This window comes from Lepisosteus platostomus (assembly GCF_059453375.1).
Source record: "Lepisosteus platostomus isolate fLepPlt1 chromosome 5 unlocalized genomic scaffold, fLepPlt1.hap1 SUPER_5_unloc_1, whole genome shotgun sequence".
NCBI classification, from domain to species: domain Eukaryota; kingdom Metazoa; phylum Chordata; class Actinopteri; order Semionotiformes; family Lepisosteidae; genus Lepisosteus; species Lepisosteus platostomus.
In genome coordinates this window covers 588,282-606,809 of record NW_028291471.1, presented here as the reverse complement: position 1 = coordinate 606,809, position 18,528 = coordinate 588,282, and the positions used below count along the sequence as shown (strand labels likewise).

Genomic DNA, 18,528 nt, shown 5'->3' with positions numbered 1-18,528 from the left:
GCCCCTGCCTGCTTACTCCGACTACGCCTGCGTCTCGCGCCAACCCTACCAAGGGCACCGCATTGGATCCCTATCCTCAGCAGTCAGCCCCTGCGTGACAGGTTCTGAGTGTCTTGGTTACATCCGTTTGTGTGTATAGATGAAAAAGCTATTGAAGAGCACCCCCACACCCCCCACCCGTCTCGGTGGAAGTTGCCATGTTCAAAAAATCCTAAAAAGATAATTAAAGTTGCACACAACAAAGCATGACTGTGAAAGGTCAGGAGGCCTGCCTAGTGAGCACAACACTCGATTACAGTCAAAAAAAACATTAAAAAATAAAGAAATGTTCCACAACTCAAAGCAAGGTTGTATAAGGTTAGGGGAAATGTCTGGTGTAAAACACCTGGTTGCAGCACTGTGGCTGTTGTGCTTGAAGAGCTATTGACTCATGAATAGCACCCCCCAATCCCCATGTACCGCCTGTCTAATGGTGCCATATTGAAAAACTAAAATTCTTATTAAAAAAATAAATAAAGGGGCCACAACCACAGAAAGGTTGTATAAGGTTAGGGGACCTGTGTGGTGTGTAAAACACTTGGTTTCAGCAGTGTCACCTGCAAGTGTCACAACCTAAGGTGCGGTCATGAGACACCCATGGGGTGTCGTTCTGTTCTTGCTAATTGTTTCCTGCCCGTCACAGGCAGGAGTCCATGCGAGGAAGATGCGCTGGACAGAGCTCAGAGGGCGCAGCTGGGTGGCTTTCCTTCTGAGTGACGTTCCTGCAACACTCTCCCGCTACTCTTGGTGCGCTCATGCCACAACACAGGAAGGCTGGAGCAGGTGGCTGTGGGCTTTGCGCACCGCTGAAATAGCTCAGTTGGGAGTTCGTTAGACTGAAGATCTAAAGGTCCCTGGTTCGATCCCGGGTTTCGGCATTTTGTTTCATCACGCCCTTTGTTCCTCTCTCCAGCTCCCCCTTCCTAAAGTGACGCGTCCCTTTCTCAGCCCGAAACGCAAGCGAGACACCAGCAGCGGTCCCTGCAGGTTTCCGTAGTGTAGCGGCTATCACGTTTGCTTAACACGCGAGAGGTCCCTGGTTCGAGACCGGGCGGAAACAGCCTCGTTTTGCACGCTCCTGTACTTCACAGAGGTCTTGAGCGACCGGTCATTTGTTCCCAATGTATTTCCGGTGCTTTCGTGCACTCTTGTACCAAACGCACGTTCCTTTTGTACGCGGAGCCGATCATTTGCAATTGGGCTGTGCCGACAGACCAGGACGAGCTCTGTCGGCTCAAAAGCAGCACAGGACCTGCAAGAACAACAGAAAGATTAGCATCCAGCGAGGGCCTCTTAGTGAGCCCAAGAGCTCATCAAGAATCGGCTCCAGCAACAGGGCTGGGCGCATTGTTCCATTCTCCGCCCACTCTCGGTGTAAACAAGTCCCTCCTGGTCTCTGCTTGAAATGCACTTTCCTGCGTTTGCTTTGGTGTAACTGGCTTCCCCTGCATGGGCGAATGTGAAGAAGATCCTTAGTAAGTCATTGAAGAAAACCGAGAAGAGGTCGGAGTGGCCTCTGTCGTTCATCAACGATCCAGTCAGGCAGTACTCCTCTGTAAAGCGCCGTTCATTCACATCGATTGGCTTTTTTTTGCCTTCATTCGTGCGGGTAGTAAAAGCAGACGCCCCTATTCTGCCGTGACCCGGATTCGAACCGGGGTTCTTGCGGCCACAACGCAAAGTACTGACCACTATACGATCACAGCGAGTTACCGAGACACACGCAGCAGGGCGGAAAGGGCTGTGCTCTCTTCGTGTGACATAATTCGGAAAAGTCCTGACGTTGCATTTCAACTGAGCCCCAGTATACATCGACCCGTCGACACTCTGAGTGACAACTCTCTTGCGTGTTTTCTCATATTTATGTAGTTTGCTTGCATGATGCCGGTGAAGTGGAAATCTAATAAGTAAATTGATTCTTAAAAATGTAGAGAGCTTTGAAAAAATATATTGGTGCTTTTAGATAATATATTTCAAGGATGTAACTGCTGTGCTACAGTGCGTGCAGAATTTTAGAAAACAGTTCGTCAACAAAGTACACTGTGTAGATTAGTTTAGAAGACAATGTACCAAAACAATATATGCTGTCTGGGTCATTAGAATTAGCTGAAAGTAACTGATAAGCTTTGAATAACAAATCTAGTTTTTCTTCTCTCGCTCTATGATGTAATCTGTTTTCTCTTAGAGAAAGGGGAAGTTTTAGAAGGGACCAAGTGCTGAACTTTTTTACAGCGCAACGTCTTATAAAAACCCTGTACTGCTTGTAACAAATTGAGTCTCTGGTTGCACTTTGCAGGGCTCCCAATATTGCAATATTGAAATAAAGACCTTACTCAGGTGAGAACTCTCTCTTGTGGCTTCCTTGATAGTTATATTTCCATGACAATTTGGGGGCTCGTCCGGGATCACAAACCTGAGCGCGAACGGCTGCTGAAACTCCATCCGGACCCGGACAATTTTAGCAAATTGGACGAACCTCGGAGGATAAACTGTTTATCCTTCCAGAGACGCGTCTGGAGAATTGGCAGCTGTCTGACGTCAGTAAGTGATCCTTTAAAATTAATAGTTATATTTCCATGACAAGAGAAAAACCATCAACACCCCTACCACCTCCACCAATCCTAACCTTGTTTTTACTATACCCTCTGACCTTTCCCTTTCACCCCTTTGCATCCTCAGCTAACATATTTTAAAATTACAATAGACTGTATAGTATTTATGTTTAAAATTAAGGTAAATATGTCAAAATATCAAAATCCAACTGCACAGTGCTATTGTAAGAATGCTTGTCAAGTTCTCAAACAAACCTGCATTGTATTTTTAAAATATTTCAGCAGAGGATTCAACTGGAGTATAAATGAAGATTCGACGATAATTTTTTTTGAGTGAATATGGTTTTCTGGGGAGTTGCAATGTTGGGCATTATTGGACATTTCCCGGTGACCCTGACACGTGTTAAACACTCGCATTTCATGCAAATATTAAAATGGTTAACGTTTCGCTGAGAAATCCAATCGACTGAAGACAATGTTTATATCGCAAAAGAACCCCGTCCCTGGGTGGACTCGAACCACCAACCTTTCGGTTAACAGCCGAAAGCGCTAACCGATTGCGCCACAGAGACTGACTGGTAAGGTCATTTCTCGAATCACAAGTTTTCGGTTAAAAAAAAATCTCTTCCCGTTTATTTTGCCAGCCTGTAATATTTCTTCTGCACTGATAACCAAGAATTGAATTTCATTTTTCGCAAGCTGTGTGAATTTCATCAAAAACAAGTTTTCCAGAAAGGAAATGAACACATGCATTTAACGAAATCAAGCCCTTTGTGATTGCCCGAAATGATACGTTCTGTACTACAAGATAGGAAGAAAGACACGGCTGGGATTTGAATATCGGTTCTTTTGTTTAATAGAGAAGCGCTTTAACTAACTAGGCTACGGTGACGGGACAACCTTCACCTTTTACAGCCACTTGGACACACCGCTCTGAGACATCTGCGTTCAGTAAGCGCTGAACCTGCGCTCAGAGCAAATTGCCTCTTTTACATAGCCGCCCCGACACTGAGAAACGAAGAGAACTGGCTTTTATCTGCCATTTTCATGTCCAATGCGTTTGACATCTCCCAAGGGCGACAGAGTTCTTTTGCAACACTATTTCTTCTTCTTTTTTATTTCTGTACGCTTTGATAAAAAACGAGAAATCGTGCAACGGAAAAATGTCTTTTTTTCATAGAGAAAACGTGCACCAGGAAATGTTGTGTTGAGAAGAAATGATTTAACATGATACGTGACCTAATTTATCGGAGCAATTGCTCGACCAGCAAGATCTGGAGAGGTTGGAGAGTCTGGTGGATGTGATAATTATACGGTGTTGTGGAAGAAAACAGTCTTTGAATTCTCAGTCAATCGGAATTTCAGTGCGAAACATAAACCCCTTGTCTGATTTAAAGAGATTATATTTTAAAACTCATAAAAAATCAGAAAACACGTTTCTCACTTTGAAATTTTAGACGGAGCGGTGCATTACTAGTAGCGGCGCTGAGCACACTATGGGGGAATTCAGGTCATGTGAAATGCCAGCGGTTTAATAAACAACGCGTCTGATTTCGGATCATAAGATTGTAGGTTCGACTTCTACCTGGCTCGTGTAAATTTAATTCAAGCCCCTCAGTTATAGATGTATATTATGTAATGAACCGCACCTGAAAGCAAACGTTGGGTCTGTTTCCTTTGTTTTCCAGCATGAAATAGCAAATCGTTACAAAAAGCACCTGCTAATGTCCAATAGCGGGTTTTGTTTTCAAATTACAGTTTCAGGCTTCAGACACTTTTTAATAAAACAAAAGTGTCCGGAAACTCATTAACTTTCAGGTTTGCTTGAACCTGTATTAAAAAAAGTTATCTGAAACTTCCGGGATTCCATTATCTGATGTAGCTGTCTCTAAAGTTGGACGTGATGTTAAGCAGATGTGAACTGTGCCTTTTCTCTTAAAAAAAAAACAAAGTTCTTTTCAAATTTCCCCTCCACTCCAATGCTGGAGACTGTAAGCCTGTGTGAGCTCCACACTGCGTGTCCTGTACTGCTCTATTTTGTTTTGATTATCTATGTGGTGTACAGATAGAACTCAACTGCATGGGGTGAATTCCGTGTTCAGGACCAGCAGAACCTGAAAAAGTAACAGCTGACCTCGACATGATTTGAACACACAGCCTTCTAATCTGGAGTCAGGCGCGCTACCGTTGCGCCACGAAGTCACGGTTGTCAGTGCTGTTGAACTTCCCAAAGGAGACAAATCAGCTTCACAAAAAAAAAAATCTCTCCAGCTCTCCGAAGAGAGTCTCTTCTTCCCAGACCACATTTTATTCTTCCTGCGCAGCTCTTGTGCAGGTGTTGTTCTCAATTACAGATCCAGGAACACTGATTTTTTTTCTATTTTTTTTTAATTAAGTACCCCATGGTGCAACGGTAGCAAGTCTGACTCTAAATCCCCAAGTTCATTTTCAAAGTATATCGGAGTCAACTGATACTGATCAGGTTCTGCTGCTACTGAACCCGCAGTCTTCACCTTAAGGTTTAATTCCTCAAGCCTTTTGACCTTATATGTCCATCCCTTCTCGTCAAAACCCGTATTTTCACAGAGTACCCTTCAGAAATCGCAGTATAGAATGAAAAAACTCCAGTAGATCTCGGCCGCTGTTGGTGATTTTCCTTTAAAAATAAATGAATCTCTGGAAATTTTACGGAGTGTATCACTTTCACTGAGACCGAGAAGTGTTAAGCTGTACATGAGTCTTTGTGGTTCGGTTGTTAACCAAAAGGGTGGTGGTTTGAGCCCTCCCAGGGACACTATGAGCCTTTTAATGTACACACCCGTCTCACTTTATCTCCACGGCCGGTCTTGTGCCGCAATCAAATACAGAGCCCGTAGGAGGCAGCAAGCTCGCATATATAGCTCACTGTGTATATAATGAAGAAGCAGAGGTTAGTTTCTCATCTGCGCGTTACAGAGCCTTACGCAACTCGTACTGTACCAACAGCTAGGGTTTGATCCCTGCACGGGCTATTAGTTGAAAAGCCATTGTAAATGACGTGTAAGAGATTTATAGATACTGTAGATCAGTGGTTCTCAAACTGTGGTACGCGTACCGGCAGTGGTACGTGGAGTGCCACCAGGTGGTACGCCAAATGACCCTGGAACTGTGTAGTGTGCACTGAAAAATCGGGACGGGTTTTCATATTTTGTATTTTAATACGTGACGAATACGCAGCCTACTTACTACGATTCAGTGCGTGCTAATACTTCAGTGGACACAAGAGATACTCTGTAATTCTATACCACTCTATAGGAATGCGTGCTACGGATGCAAGTGACCAATTGTATTTAAAAAAAGCTATTGTATCTCCAGCAAATAGGGAGAAAGGAGAATGTGCGTGATTTTGGAACAATGCCAACATTGTAAACACAGGAATGCATAGAAATACGTGCTACGAACGCAGGCAATCTTGTGAGCACACGAAAGCGTGATAACAGAAAAATATTTAAGAACTGTTCTAATTGGAGAAAAATACACCAAGCGTTTCTGTGTTTCGCTCCCATGCGCATGAAATAAAAACTTTAAATAAATACGGAAATAAAAACAGAAACGCGGAAAAATGCAAGCTTGCAGATTGCTAAAGCAGGTAAGCTATACTATTTTTGAAGAACCTTATTTACCGTTGGCAAAAGAGCTGACACGTATTATGTGTGGAGAAAAAGCTGCTAAACAGCTCGACCTGCTGCCCCCCTCCCCCTGAAAGACACAGTCATTCAAAGAATTATTGAAATGAAGGATTATATCAAAAGTACACTGATAGAGCGCGTTAAGATGAGCAGATGTTTTTCACTGCAATTAGATGAGTCTGTAGTCGATTTGGCCAATTTGCTCGTTTACGTTAGATACGAGTTTGAGGGTATGTCCCATGAAGACTTTCTGTTCTGTAAACCGCTACCAACAGGAACTACAGGAGAGCACATATTTCAGCTTCTGAATGAATTTTTCGAAGAGAATGGCCTCGACTTGATAAAATGCGTCTGAGTTTGTACAGACAGTGCTAGAGCAATGACAAGCCGACATAACAGTGAAGTTGCACGAATTAGAGAGGTTGCTCCAGAAATTAATGTACGCATTACAACATCCACCGCAAGACCTTTGCCGTCAAGAAAATGCCTGACGATTTAATATCTGTTAGACTCTGTTGTGAATTGTATCAAGGCTCGAAAAATTAATTCACATCTCCTTTGCTCAACTAAATAGGCTCACCCCTCTCACTGAAATGGTGCTTTTTTATTAGTTGTTGTTAATGTTTTTTTTCTGTAAAATACTTTGAGAAGCCACCTTTAAAGGCGCTATATCAAAAAAAGTTCATTATTATAATATTTATTTCTGGGGTTCCTATGAGATGATGACTTGTAGGTGGTACTTGGATGCTTTGGTTGGATTAGGGGTGGTACTTGGTCCAAAAAGTTTGAGAACCACTGCTGTAGATACTTTATTGATCCCATGAGGGAAATTAATAAAGCTTACTCACATTAATAAAACTGAGGTCACTCCTTTTTATTTAACCCAGATTGTGAAGACAACTCCACCCTATCAAAGGTAATTGTTGCACAAAAGTTGGAAAGCACACTCTGAATCCATTTGTACTGTATATTTGATTTCCGCGATCCATTCAAGGCTGCTTGGTGCTTCGCAAGCAAGACATTTCAGGGAAGAAACTCAGTTTAGAGAACTACTGGTGCATTTTCACTCATTGAATTTGATCTTTGTACTCTCTTTTCATTCTCACCTATAATATTTCAAAATTACAGTTCGGATTTGTTGGAAAACTTCACAGGCATTATTAAGTTAGGACTGTATAATTGTATTTTAATATCTTGGTATATTTACCTTCATTTTAATATGGATGTAACCATAAATGTTGTACTTTTGTCGTACATTTTAACTGAGGACGCACGACGACTATTATACCTTGTGATACATGCAAGACATCTGTAAACGAAGATGTAATTACAGTCAAATTGGCAATTAACAGAAAACCACAATTGTATAATATTATTTCTCTATGTCGATGATCAGTTGAAGGATTTGAAGAAACTATATATTATTCCTCGATATCGATGATCAGTTGAAGGATTTGAAGAAACAGCAGCGATAGCAGGTGATTTTGGTTTTGAACCCATCTTTACACTTCAATAATCCATTTGTCTTTGAAAAAAGAAAAGACAGGCATGTTTTGAGTCTCATAATGATCATCTTCTCGATCCAAAGAAACATATAAATTTGATTCCTTCTGTAGTATTGGGATTTTCTTACGAAGATCTCACGAAGTATTGCCAGGATCTATATTTAGCGTTCGGTAGCGATAACACTGCTGATATTGATTGAGTAGAAATCTATGATGTATTGACAACTTTATCTGAAGCGAGAAGTCCTAGAACGCTGCCTATGAAGTGTTAGGATTCATACCAAGATATACTTTTTGTTTTCAACCCAAAATGCTGCTATTGCATTAATCATTATATGAACTATACCAGTTTTGGTAGCTTCTCTGCATGATTTTTCAAAACTGAAACTAATTACAAAATTATTTAAGATCAACCATGACAAAAAATTATAAATCAGGACTAATATTAATATCAACTGATGTTACTACAGAAAAAAGATTTAACTGAAATATTAATAAGACTATTTGTGATTATGTCACTTCTCTGCTTCGGCAAGGTCAATATAAGACTCTGAAAGTAGTAAAGCAAAACTGAACTCAAAATCATATTAGGAATTCTGAGCGATATCTCCATACAGGTAATCCAACAGAACGTTGAAATATTTGAATATCATCTCTCTGTATATTGCGCTGCTTTTAACCTAGAGTAAAACTATTGGATTGAAGGAATGCTAACCACTGGGTTAAAATGTAAAGTTGTTATTTGGAGAAATCTGTAAACTCGTGATCTTATATGTTTTAAAAGACAGCACAGGAAAAAACAGTGCTGATTATTTTCCGGAGACGGAGCACTGATGACCTATCTGAGCTAATCGATAAAACCCACCCAGTGGATACTCTAGCAGAACGTCAAAGAACATTCACCTTTGTATCCAAAGAAACCACAGGAACAATATCAGGTAGCACAATCAATTTCCCTTTTAAATCTTTCCTGTAAGGTATGCTATGTGAATTCATGAAGTTAATCCTCTGATCTCTTTTGAGCACGAACAAAGTATTTCTGATGGAGCGCTCTGTTCAAAGGTAAGCTATTACCCCTGCCAACGATTCGGCGTGAAGAATTAAAAGTTTCACAGACAAAAGCAGCTCACCACCACAGCCAATATTGAATGTACTGTACTTGCAGGTACACTATCATGTGCACTGCCTCAAAAGTGATCTTGGCAGATGTTGTTCCCTACATAAAGCTGAACATGCCAAAGAGAATTTTTGTTGAGAAAACAAAATATTTTTTCTGCCTTGATGTTAAGCCTGTCTTTTAGAAAGTCTATCTCTAAACACCTCCTGCAGCCTAACAAAAAGCACTTTTACTGATCGTATTGCAGGTCTTAAAACACTAACATTTGGCAGCGGTGGGATTCGAACCCACGCCCCCAGAGAGACTGGAGCCTAAATCCAGCGCCTTAGACCGCTCGGCCACACTACCTTCCTCCATGCCCATCTTCCTCACATTCCTGGCTTGGACTGGGGGGCTTCAGCTCTTGTCGTCCGATCTAATGATATCATGACATGTGGAAGTGACTGCAACTTCATCTTCCGAGATGCTTTCAATAGCACAAACGCTACTTTCACCGGCACAAACATAGCAATAACGAAAGAGGTGGGTTTCATCCTTTGTGCTGTTTGTAGGGGCGCAACTCTACGTCGATCTACTGACTTGAAGAGCAAAAATCAAAATCCTCTGCTATTACTGTTGCTTTTTTCATAGTTTCTTTAAATCCTTCATTTGAACATAGATTTTGAAGGATATTGATGATAATACCACATAAATTGTGGTTTTCTTGTGATCGCCATTTTTTTTCAAATACCAGCCTTTTTTACAGTTCCTTGCGTGTTTCACAAGGTATAATAGCCCCCCTCGCATCCTCAGCTAACATATTTTAAAATTACAATAGATTATACAGCATGCATGTTTACATTTATATTAAAATTAAAGTAAATATACCAGAATACATACAGTGCTAACCCAATAATTCTTGTCAGGTTCTCCAACAAATCTGCGTTGTTATTTTAACATGTTTCAGCTGAGGGTGCAACAGGAGTATAAATGAATTTTCCCGCCAGCCGTTCAAAGACCAAATTCCATGAGTGAACATTATTTTCTCAGAAGTTGCCGGTATTGGACTTTGCCGGTGGTAATGAATTATATCCACAACTGTTGTAGTAGTTCCTTCTTGAAATTCGACACGTGCAAAGCACTCGTAATATCATAGGTGTTAAAGTTCGCTGAGTCTATTCGACTCATGGTGTGTATCCCTGCCTATCATTGGGAGACGGGTAGCTTTTTTACACTCAGATTCCAATCTTCAATGCTTTGTGTGAGAGCTTACATAACTTTCATTTTCTCACATTTTCTGACGACTGTTCCAAAGGGGCACCCTGTCAATTCCGAATGCTTTTCAAAAATCTGCCAGCATGTTTTATTATTGTCATTTCATTTCGAAAAAGTTCAATATTGATCATAACTAAAGAAAATAATGATCACGAACAAAAAAGGGATAAAGATGCGAGTCGATCTTGAATCACAGCTGGGTGACACGGTCTTCTGTTCTGATATGGTTGTACGAGAAACAGGAGGAATCGCCAATCTCCTATAGAACATGAGTTGAATCAGGAGTGAGACATTTCGTATACTCGTGCATATGTCAACGCCTGACCTACATCGTAAAACTAACATTAAGTTGTCAGAGACATTCATTTATATACAAACAAGAGACAGACCAAGTAATAATTCTACATTAGTTCAGGTGGGTAAACCTGAACTAACTAACTAACTAATAAGCCTATTAATAATTCTACATTAACGTGTCCTACACTGATCAGACTAATTGACATGGTCTGATTCAGAGCCTGTGCAGTTCGTGCTAATTACAACAAGGACAGTTCTGAACCCTCATCACCGAACTGAGCACAAGTTCAGCTGTTCTCCAGTTTTGTTACGCATGGTTTTTCATTGCAATTGAGTTCAGAGCTGGAGCTGAACTCCAGACAGTACAGTGTTTTGGGTAAGTTGTCGAAATTCGCATGAGGCTGCAGACAACTTACCTAAAGTGTGTTCTATAGCTTTCAGGTGGAGTTCATTTATATAAAAGAATGTAAGTGGTATAAACGAAACAAGCCAGACGGCAGTCCAACCTACAGTATAATTTTCTGATGGAAGTCCTGACGCGTTATTCATTACGCCACTGACCCTGCTATTGTAGTGCTAAAATAAAACACGTTTTCTACATTTATATCTGTTTAAAAATCACTATCTAAAAAAGACAAAGGGTTTGTGTGTCGCGCTAAAATTCCGCTTCATTTCGAATGCAAATAAAAACCATTTTGTTCCAAGAAATCATAAATTTGTCACATCCTTCATACTACTAATAAGTATACGAATAAATACTCGGAAGAAGCCGGTCAGGTATTAGAGAGATTTAAAATCGGATCGGAGGATTTAGAGTCCAGACTGCAAACCAACAGCTGACACAGGTCTTTTATAGAACCGTTTTGATTTCCTCTACTTTGTCCCCGTGACGTCATTGTCCTGCTCACAGCCGAGCCCGACACACATCTGGTTTCTGTCGCTGGGCGCACACACTGCGGTCCATGCGGGTCCTAATACCCCAGTACAATGACGGGGACACTAAACTGTAAACAGGTGCCGTCCTTCGGCTGAGACGTAAAACCGAGGTCCTGTGATCATTCAGGAGAATGGTGGTGGTGGAGGGGAGTCCCCATTACCTGTAAAGCGCATTGAGTGGAGTATCCAGAACAGCGCTATATAAGTGTAAGCAATAATGATGATGATGATGATTATTATTATTATAATGTAAAATGCAATAAAAAAAATCAAGCTTTGATTCAAAATAGATTAATGTAAAAACTGATAAAGCTAATGCTTTTTTCAGGGCTATATCTACTTTTTTTTTTTAAAACCGAAGTCTGTCGCGATTGTGAGAGTTAGAGAGTTATGTCTTCCAGCGGGTGCCTTCATATCATGAGCGTCAGTCTCGCCCGTAGCTGCGAGAAGGTTAAAAGCGCACAAGTGATCTGTAGACGATGTTCGGGGAAGAGCTAATTCTGTTTTCAGCACAGGGAGTGAGAATGAGCTCAGCCCGGCTCCCAGCAGAATCCATTCTGGTTTGGTTACTGTTAGACTGTGCGTCTGAGGCTCTTTGGATCGCAACGTAAAAAAAACAATTGCTCACATCGTGTGACTTCCACGACAGGAAGGAAAGATATCACTTTAAAAAATCAGAACTGAAGATTTGGATCCTGGGCCTCAACTTAAAAATAAACAGAGTTTAACGACAGGAAATTGATTCCAGTTGTCAGATCACATATATGCATACCTTAGCTTTGTGCAACAACCTGAAACTTTCAGGTACCATAAATAATATTATTGCTAAACATATGCCATTCTAATCTGCAAGCGACCAGAATATAGAATACGAATTTTTGTGCTTTGGAAGCGCTGGCCTACCTGTATCAAAATATCAGATTGTGTTTCTGCAACATTTCGTGCATAGTACGCCATTTTATCTAAAACAGTCACAACGAGGGCTTTACATGCACTCTGGGGTGTTTTCCCCTTCTATATTTTTGCCACTTTATATCGAACCTGTTATACTCCTAGAAGTGCACAGTAGCTTGTACTTAAAAAAAATGTACAATTCACCGCTGGTATGAACAGATGTGTGCCGTGTTTGCCTTTGTAAGCATTTGTTTAAAAAATAAGTTCACAATACGATAAAAACACAGAAAGCACAAACTTTATAATACAACGATACAAAATCAATACCAAATCATTATGCCAATTAAGTAACTATCCTTTGAAAACAGAGAACACCTTTATATCTACAAAAAACTTGACATTTGTATGTATTTTTGAATTACAAAGCAGACAGTGTAGTCCCTTAATTCAAAGATCAGATCTTGGCCAAAACAAGACAATCAGTGTAGGACAGCTACCGCGTTTTCCACAGACCCAGCTTCGCGTTCACCTTGGCGATCCTCTCGGTCCAGTTGTTGGTCTCGTTGTCCTGGCTCTGGAAGGAAACCCCCAGTATTTTGAGGGGCTCCGTGCAGAGCTCGAGACCCTCCGGCGCCGTCGTCCTGTGCTTCAGAACTTCAGTTTGCTCTTTCGGCGGTTGAGCTTCGACCCCGAGGCTCTGGAGTATTGCTCCATGACCTGCAGGGCCCTCCTCAACCCCCTGTCCGACCTCAGGAACAGCGAACTGGGAGATCTTCAGGGTTTCCCCCGCGCCTCCCGGTATCTCCAGGCCGTCGATGACAGGGTCCCGTCTCACCGTCTCTGCTAAGGGCTCTTGAAGAGCAGGTAGATGATGCCCTCCCTCATGGTGTCTCCCCCGGCGGAAGATCTCCTGCGCCACTTCCACCAGATCTGCCGCCAGGGTGTCCCAGAAGCAGGTGTAGAGTTCCTTTGGGAGTCCGTCCGGCCCCGGCACCTTGCCATTCTCCATGGACAAGAGCGCCGCCTTCAGCTCCTCGGCCGCGATCGGACCCTCCAAGTCCTCCCTCACCTCCTCCGGTACTCGTGCCTTCAGCTCCTCCAGAAAAGCATCGCCTGCCTCCACCTCCGTCTGCTTTTCTGAAAAGAGCTCCGTGTAGAAAGTGGTGGCCGCTTCTACCTTGTCGCTCTCGTCCAGCACTTCCTCTCCATCTCCTCGTCTCAGGCCGTGGATCACCCTCTTTTTCTGGGCTCCTCCGACCTGATTGAGTTTGTGGAGCCTCTCCTTCAGGTCCCGTGCCCGGGCTGAATTGAAGGCTCCTCCCCCGTTAGCCGAGCTGTACTCCTCCTCTAGTTGTCTCTGGAGTCATGCAGCTTCCTTCTTCTCCCTGGCCGCCTTCCGTCTGCAGTACATCTGCGCCAGGGTTCGGGTCCTGTCCTTCACCGACTCCCACCATTCCACCATGGAGCTGTAGCCGTTTCTCAGATCGACCCAGCTTGCGTAGTCTTTACGGAACAGCGCCTTGAAGTCGTCTTCCTCCAGTATCTCCCGGTTCAGCTTCCAGTACCCACGACTGAATGCCGGCAGGTTGGTGTTAGCCATCACCGTCAAGCGCTCGTGGCTGGAATACCACTCCGGGGACACCGTCGCCGACTCCAGGGAGCAGGTCGTGTGCAGAAAGATGTAGTCCAGGCGGCTGCACACTCCCCGGGAGTTTTTCCATGTCGTTCTGGCGTCGTTAGGGCGGCACCGTCTGAAACCGTCTACCAGGGAGAACTGCTTGAGTAGCGACTCCAGCTCTGCCGAGCTAGCATCGCTCCCCTTCTCCCGGTCGACGTTGAAGTCCCCGCCAAGCACCACCTGTCTGTTGGTGGTGCAGCAGCTGGCCAGGTCAGCAAACACTTCCTTCCGGATAGAGGGTTCCGTCGGAGCATAGACGTTAATTGCTCTCAACTTCTGCCCCCTCCAGTCGATGTCTGCGACCAGGATCCGGCCCTGCACCACCGAGAAGGAGGAAACCAGCGTCATTTCTGGGTTTCCGAGGAGGATTCCCACTCCGGAAGAGTGGACCCCTCCTACGCTCCAGCATGATTCTCCCTTCGTCCATTCCCTGGAGAATGTCAGCTTGTCGCTTTCATCCTTCAGGTGGACCTCCTGTAAGAAACAAACTGAGAAAGACTTTGAGGCCAGATCATGAAAGACTCCCCGTCTTTTCACCGGGTCTCTTAGCCCTCTCACGTTAGTTGTTAGAAAGGTAAGTTTCACAATCATGATTAAACAAGTGAAAGTTGAACCTCCTCTCTTTGTGCTTACAGTGGAAAACTTGGGAGTCTACATCTGGGCACTGTTTAGCCTAGATGTAACTCCTCTCGTTCGGGTCCTGGGGGAAATATGCTGGGCTCCCTCCAGGTCTCGCTGGGGACTGAAAGGTAAACATGCTGGACAGGTCCAGTCCTACCATCAGTCCCGGCTCCAGGGCGGCTTCAAAGTAATCCTCGTCTTCCTCGAGGATACTCTCCGTCACCGCTTCGGGAAGGCTTTTTTCTTCCCTTTCTCCAGGAGTTTCGGGGACCTCCAGTTGCTCCTGGGCCTTGGGGGAGGGGGGCCCCACTTCCTGGGCTGCCTCTTCCTGTTGTTCCTGGGCCTCGGGGGAGGGGGTTCCGACTTCCTGGGCTGCCTCTTCCTGTTGTCCCTGGGCCTCGGGGGAGGGGGTTACCTCTTCCTGGGCTGCCTCCTCCTGTTGTCCGTGGGACTCGGGGGAGGGGGGTTCTGTTTCCTGGGTTGTCACTTCCTGTCGTCTTTGGGCCTCGGGGGGGAGGGTTTCCATTTCCTGGGCTGCCTCCTCCGGTTGTTCCTGGGCCTCGGGGGAAGAAAGTTCTCCCTTACCACTCTTTTCTTTTGTCCTTCGGAAGGTGGATCCACCCTGCATCTCTTCTCCCGCTTTCTCTTTCCCTTCTTGCTGGGAGTTATGAGGGCCCTTCCTCCGGTCAGCCATTTTGTCCGTTGTCCTGGCGGCCATCTTGTGGCACTGGTGCGGCTGGGGGTGTGGCCTCGGCAGTTTTGGTTCTCTGCGGGGGAGGTGTGGGTTCTTTGTTCTCACCTCTCTCCCTTGAGACCGGTTTCTGCCGGCCGGCTTCCACCACCTGCGCAAACGAAGGTTTGCTTACCTTGCATTGGTGAAGGAGGTGTCCCTCGGCGCCGCATCCGTCACACTTTTTGGCTGCCTGGCAGTTTTATGCCAGGTGCCCCTCTTTGTTACAGTGGCCAGACTGTCTGCACTTCTTGCAGAAATCCGGCATCCTGGGGTAGTAAAGGTACCCCCTGTCGGCTCCGATGTTGAAGCGGGCCGGGGGGTGCTGGAAACCGTTGACGCCCTCTAGGTCCTCTTTCAGGAGGACTCGGTACTGGCGTTTGCCGTACCAGACGCCGCAACTGTCCCTGATCTCCGTCGGTTTCCCCACCACAGTTACATACCTCTCTAGGTACGCTGTTACCAGTTCCATTGGTACGTAGGGGTTGTATGTGAGGATTGTGATGGTCCTCTGGTTTGTCTTCCTCATAGGATCCGGCCTGAAATCAGAGAAACGGGGGTGCTTACCTTTTTCTCTGATCATTTTCGTTGCCTTTTCATATGAGGCGACCGTGGCCATGTAGGCCTCCATGTATCTCTCTGCCTTGTTGTCTTGCAGGCAGTAGAGATCTCCAGCCACCAACTGCAGGATCCCTCTCAGGAAGGTAATGAAAAAGGATTTCGCAGTTGGCATCGTCTCTGTTTTCTTGGTCCAGTGGAACCGGAGCAGTGTCTTCTTGTCTGCCATCTGGAAAGGAGAAAAAAGAAAAAAGGAGAGAAAGAGAGAGAGCAAGGTCCTGTGGAGAGGAGGGTTTAGCTGCTAAAGGAGCAGCGAGTGAGCCCTGGACTTTGTCCTTGTGGGCAAAGCCCAGCTAGGTGCAGGCGCAGGAGGAGAGAGAGAGAGAGAGAGAGGGAGCGGATAGCGCTTCCGAGTCTCGAGGAAGAAAGCAAGCACCGCGGGCAGGCCAAGAGTACCTACTCCCAGCCAAGAGGCCAAGGAGGTGGAGCAAGAGAAAGGGGGAGGGGAGAGGAGAGAGCAGAGAGAGAGAACGTTGCTGCCGGATCCCACCCAGCTCAGCTGCTGCTTGGCCTTAACCCCCTAGGCTCAACCTAGGGCGATACCAGCTCAAGCACTCCTCAGGATCTTCGATCGCCTTCTAGAACTTTGGAAAGACAAGAATTGCGGGCATGCCACTTGAACTTGACCTTAGCCAAAAGGCCGATAAAATTTGATTCCAGCTCACTGGCCCTGCAAAACTTAGTTCAAGACTTTAAACTCTCAGACACATATAGATGTATATATCCCACAACAGCAGGATATACATGGTCAGGGAGGAATAGCAGCTCCAGAATTGACTATTGCTTTGTCTCAGAGAGAGTGAAAGTTGTTGGGGTCACTCTTCAGCCTGTCTTCTTCTCAGATCATCAGGCTTTAGGGTGTAGAGTGGAACTCCAAGGCAGGACTGTCTTTGGCCCAGGCCTCTGGAAACTCAACACAAAGCTGCTAGAGAACGAGGGGGTAGTATCCCGCTACAAGGAGAAACTATCACAGTGGCTGTCCTTGCAGTGTCTGTATGGGTCAGTAGGGGAGTGGTGGGAGGAGGTGAAGGTGAGGACAAAGGCCTTTTTCATGGCTGAGGGAAGGAAGGCTGCTGCCAGACGGAGAGGAGTGCTAGCCAGGAAACAGAGGCAGCTGCAGCGTCTCTACACGATGCTGCACAGTGGCTTCAATGTGCTTGAGGATATCACCCTTTTAAAAAAGGACATCCGGAGCATAGTCGAAGAAAGCAGTCGAGGAGTGCTGTTAAGAAGCAGAGGTCAGTTCTTGGAAGAAAATGAGAAGTGTACTCGCTTCTTTTTCAGGAAAGTGGTAGGCTCCAAGTCTGTCATGGAAAGTGTAGTTGATGAGGAGGGAAGAGAGAGTACAGAGCTGAGTGCTATCCTCTCCTGCATCGAGGCCTTCTTGTCACGGACGTCCAAAGGGACTAACCGTGGGGAGCAGGAGTGCGGAAAAAGACCCAAATGGGTAGCGGCGAGACGGGAAAAAGGCCCGGGCTCATTAGTGCAAAGAGTTCAGGAATGCCGTATAGAAACCTATGCCCTCAGGGAGCGGACGTGGGGCGCCCTGGTGCTAGGCGGGTCTCAGGACATCTGAACGTCAATGCTGAGCGAGGACAGAGTGCAAGACCCGGAAATATATAGCCCAAGGGAAAGAGAGGGACAGGAAGGACAGCAGACCAGAAACTAGGGACAGGACAGAGAAGCTCTACAGAGGTAAAGGATGAAGAAATTCATTTTTTTACCTCAAAGCTAGAAAACGTTTTGAGTGAAGAAGATAGGGAAGTACTTGAGGGAGATTTGACAGTAGAAGAGCTGAGAGGCTATGGAGAGCTTACAGAAGGGGAAAACAACGGGTGCTGACAGGCTCCCTAAAGGGGCGTCTGCGTTTACTACTTGCACGAATGAAGGCAAAAAAAAGTCAATCGATGTGAACGAACGGCGCTTTACAGAAGAGTACTGCCTGACTGGATCGTTGATGAACGACAGAGGCCACTCCGACCTCTTCTCGGTTTTCTTCAATTACTTACTAAGGATCTTCTTCACATTCGCCCATGCAGGGGAAGCCATTTACACCAAAGCAAACGCAAGAAAGTGCAATTCAAGCAGAGACCAAGAGGGACTTGTTTACACCAAGAGTGGTCGGAAAATGGAACAATGCGCCCAGCCCTGTTGCTGGAGCCGATTCTTGATGAGATCTTGGGCTCACTAAGAGGCCCCCACTGGATGCTAATCTTTCTGTTGTTCTTGCAGGTCCTGCGCTGCTTTTGAGCCGACAGAGCTTGTCCTGGTCTGTCGGCACAGCCCAATTGCAAATGATCGGCTCCGCGTACAGAAGGAACGTGCGTTTGGTACAAGAGTGCACGAAGGCACCGGAAATACATTGGGAACAAATGACTGGTCGCTCAAGACCTCTGTGAAGTACAGGAGCGTGCAAAACGAGGCTGTTTCTGCCCGGTCTCGAACCGGGGACCTTTTGTGTGTTAGGCGAACGTGATAGCCCCTACACTACGGAAACCTGCAGGGACTGCTGCTGGTGTCTCGCTTGTGTTTCGGGCTGAGAAAGGGACGCGTCACTTTAGGAAGGGGGCGCTGGAGAGAGGAACAAAGGGCGCGATGAAACAAAATGCCGAAACCCGA

General features: G+C 45.2%; 3 non-coding genes across 3 annotated transcripts; all 3 read right to left on the bottom strand.

Annotated features, from left to right (window-relative positions):
- Positions 1-1,673: 1,673 nt before the first annotated feature.
- trnah-gug (transfer RNA histidin (anticodon GUG)) lies at positions 1,674-1,745 on the bottom strand. The gene has a single exon. It is a non-coding gene; the product is annotated as a tRNA-His (tRNA).
- Positions 1,746-3,089: 1,344 nt separating this feature from the next.
- Positions 3,090-3,163, bottom strand: trnan-guu (transfer RNA asparagine (anticodon GUU)). The gene has a single exon. It is a non-coding gene; the product is annotated as a tRNA-Asn (tRNA).
- A 5,984-nt stretch (positions 3,164-9,147) lies between these two features.
- On the bottom strand, positions 9,148-9,229 carry trnal-uag (transfer RNA leucine (anticodon UAG)). The gene has a single exon. It is a non-coding gene; the product is annotated as a tRNA-Leu (tRNA).
- Positions 9,230-18,528: the final 9,299 nt, after the last annotated feature.